General features: G+C 40.5%; 1 non-coding gene across 1 annotated transcript; it reads right to left on the reverse strand.

Annotated features, from left to right (window-relative positions):
• Positions 1-3,663: 3,663 nt before the first annotated feature.
• On the reverse strand, positions 3,664-3,770 carry LOC141609984 (small nucleolar RNA R71). Its single transcript, XR_012527882.1, has one exon. It is a non-coding gene; the product is annotated as a small nucleolar RNA R71 (small nucleolar RNA).
• Between the last annotated feature and the right edge of the window lie 316 nt (positions 3,771-4,086).

Here is a 4,086-nt window from a genome sequence, read left to right on the forward strand (position 1 = left end):
CTCCTGCTGCGCCTCTTCCTCAGCATTGTTTCTGTGAATTTCCGCATTGAATCTTTTCTAAATTCCTTAACGAATAATTTCCTATTCATACGGGTTATTATTTTGGTAAATACGTCAAAATTACCATAGTTTGTGTTTCCTAATTTCGCGGATGCGCTTTTCGAGGCAATATCAGCATTTTCGTCATTTTAGCACACTTACATAATTCTTTCTATGTTCTTCTTTTTAGGAAATCGTTTCTCCAATTTAATGTAATTTCAAACTTATATATTTCTTTTATTTATTTCTTTTTTTGGGGAATCACTCCACTCCCGCCATACGTTACATTTATAACTTATAGGTTTTTTTTTTTTTTTTTTCATTTTATTGGGGGTAACCCTCCCTACCGTCCGGTCATTTTCGGCAAATTTTTCGCATTTTGGCTTTTTTCACATTTTTTGCACTTGTGAGTCGTTTGTTTTGCGCTAATTTAGGCCATACATCGTCAAATGTATGTTATACGTGAACTTCTATGTAAATTTCGGCAGCATGACGGCGTAAACCGTCATCTACCAAACCTGTTCAAAGCTAACCTGCAGGTACAAGCAACACAACCCAGCAGCAAAGGCACTCAGGCCATCATATACAACCAAAAAAGGGATATGTACAACAAACTGGGGGCTCGAGCCCCAAGCAAAATCCAAATGTCCAAAATGTAGGTCCTAAAATGTACAAATGTACAAAAATACAGCCAACAAAAAAACAACAACAACAAAACTATTGCCGGTCACCACCTCACTCCGCAACTCTCATCTCGAGAGCAGCAACCTCGGCGCCGCGAACCTCGAGCTCTCTCAGCAGACGAGCTGTCTCCTCCCAAGATTGGGAAGCTCTCGCTCTAACTCACGCTCCCTCTGCAAGCAACAAAATTGGCTCATGTCAATCATTTCAAACAATCATAAGAAAATAAGAAAATTCAAAAATGAAGAAAGGTTCATACCTGAAGACCTCGACCGCCGACAAGTGCCTCGACGGCAGTAGCTCGCAGCCGGTTGGCTACCCTCCATAAAGCCACAAACCGGGACGGCGCAACCTGCATTTTCAAAAAAGAAGTTCTTAATAATGAGATAAGGACAATCAAATGTGTTCTTACACAAAGATCATACAAATTAGAGGCTCACCCTCCGAACCAGATGCTGCCAATCGTCCAGGCCAGCATCTGTCACAGCCACGTCAAAGTCACGCAGCTCAGAGATCGTCGTCCTCCCGGTCGCATCAGTGTACTCGAGGGTCTCGGGGTACTCTGGGGCTCAATGCCCGCCGCCTCGACCTCCTGCAAAGTCAAATGATTCTCATTAATCGGTGATCTTTCATCGTATTCTCAAAAAATCAAAAATAAAGAAGGATAAAACACTTACCACAACCGGCCAGTACGCCAACCTCTCGTAGAGGAACGCCGAGTAGTCCTGATGTGACCATAATTAGCGCACATTTAGTCCCCGAATTAGCCTTGTTCCCATGCTTTTTAGTGTATTTTTGGGTCATTTATTGTCTTTAGTTCCTTGTTTTGCATATTCTTTGAGGTTTTGTGTCCTTGGTAGGAAAGGAGTGCAAACCTTGCATTTTCATGGCAAAATGAGACTAAATTGATTGAATCCAATGACCAAGCATCAAGGAAAGACAAGATTAGAAGGCCTTTGTACATATTATAGTAGTTAGGCAATGATGAGGAAAGATCCTTGCATCCCAAAGGAAATCCCCAAGGATTTTATGAAGAAAAGGGAAGAAAAGAAGAAGAAACACGGCTGAGCAGCAATCCGGCCGTCTTCCCCTGAAGACGCCCGTCCCCCAGGACCACAATCCGTGCGTCTTCTCCCAAAGACGCCCGGGCAACAACACCCAGAAGACGCCCGTCTTCTCCCAAAGACGCCCGGGCATAGACTCCTGAATCCGGCCGTCCCGTGCCTAAGACGCACGGATTCCAAGACAGCGCAAATCCGTTTCTTCAAGCTTCAAGAAAGATGCCCTTCCTTTAGAAAATACCGGCGTTTCCCTAAGTAAGGACTTAATTGTCATTTAAGCCCTTAGTTAACCCTAATGCATCCACCTAATTTCCACTATAAATACCCCATTAGTCTAATTAGAAGAGCATGGTCTTCTTATCAATTCTTAGAGTAGTTAATATCAATCAAATCTCTCTTTAGTTTTGTAATCAACAATTAATCAAGTTTTAATACAAGTTTTATTTCCTTAATCTCTCTTTTGTTCATCCTTTATTTTGGGTAATTGAAGATTATTTGGGTTATTATTGGGAGATTGACAACCTCTTAATCAAGCATCAAGTACTTCTATTATTCTTTGCTTTATTATTGGAATCATTAGTAGGTATAATTCTCTTAATCTCTTTTTAATTATTGCTAATTACTTTCATTTGTTCATCATGTTTCACTTTGTTGGTATGATTGATAACCTTGCTAGCATGTTCAACATGATAATGAGTGAGTAGTTCCATAGCTAGGGTTAATGGGTAATTAGAGGAAACCAACATGGGGAACGATTCATGCTTAAATTAATATGCTTTCATGGTTTATTTACTTGCTTGTTTTGATCTCAACTCATGCACATGTTATGTTTGATGAAATGTGAGCCTATGAATCCTTGTATTTTTTACCCATCACCTATCTTTTCAATGAGACTTGTAAGACATAAACCAACTCGAGTCTCATTAAACCATGCATGTTGTTGAGTAAGGAAGACTAAGTCGACTTGTAGGTGTTGTACAATCTAATCGATTCGGCTCCGGGACCCAAACTTTCCTAGGATTGTAAGATATAACCCAACTCAATCCATCACAACAATAATTGCTTGCTTATAATTTGAGAACATGTTTGTATGATCAATTCCCTAGGTGCTTCCAACGACAATTGTTCCGAAAATTAGAATATAGCATCCGAAATAGTCCGACCAAAAATGGCGCCGTTGCCGGGGACGGTGTTATCTTGATTTAGATTTTCTTATATTGTTATTAGTTGTGTCTTTCTTTTGCCTTGAGGAAGTAAAGCTCCTCAAGGTTTGTTCTAATTGTTTTTGAGTTGTTTGATATTTTGCATGTCTAGAAGGTCACAAGGTGATTTGTTACCTTTTGATCGTGAAATTGAAAGAACTTTGACAACCAATAGAAGACTTGCTAGGAGAAATTTGGGAGGTATTAGTGAGGTTGTAGATATTAAACCAACTATTGAGTTCATCAACCCTTTTGCAAGAGAAGGTGAGGAGAACCCAACACAAAATACAACACAAAATCAACCCACAATGCCTACGTTTTCATCACATTCCGTACCCACCGAGGAGAACCTACCCAATGGTACTCCCACACCACAACATCTAACCGGAAATTTCATTGCCAAATCTGCATTTATCCAATTAGTCGAAAGGAGCTAATTTGGGGGGATGCCTAGTGAAGACCCTCATTCTCATATGGAGACCTTTTGTGACTATTGTGATGCGATTTCTCAAACCGGTGTAACTCAAGACCAAATTCGATGGGTCCTATTTCCTTTTTCTCTAATTGGCACCGCGAAACAATGGTTGAAGGGCCTTGATAAGGCCACCCTCGGAATTGATTCTTGGAAAAAGTTGTCTCTAGCTTTCTACAAAAAATTCTACCCACCGGAAAAGACTAACACGCTAAGAGCTCAAATTACGGGTTTTAAGCAAAGGGATGAAGAATCTTTGTATGAAGCTTGGGAGCGGTTCAAGGGAATTTGTCGCTCATGTCCTCACCATGGACTTAGCGAGTGGTTCTTGGTACAACAATTTTGGAACGGTCTATATGAAGATTCAAGGAACATTCTCAACATGGGATCGGAACATTCTCAACATGGGATCAAATGGAATGTTCACCGAAGTTGATGACAATCAAACTTGGAACAAAATTTAGGAAATGGCGGTCCATAACTGTTAATATAGTAGACCTCGCAAGGCTACTAGAGGAGGAAAGCATGAAGTGGACTCCGTTACTCAATTGGGTGCTCAACTTAGTGCTCACATTGACACAATCAATTTGAAGTTTGAAAAAGCTATGGATAGACTTGAAGAAGCCTCAAA

The sequence above is a fragment of the Silene latifolia genome, chromosome 10 (assembly GCF_048544455.1).
Source record: "Silene latifolia isolate original U9 population chromosome 10, ASM4854445v1, whole genome shotgun sequence".
Lineage (NCBI taxonomy): Eukaryota > Viridiplantae > Streptophyta > Magnoliopsida > Caryophyllales > Caryophyllaceae > Silene > Silene latifolia.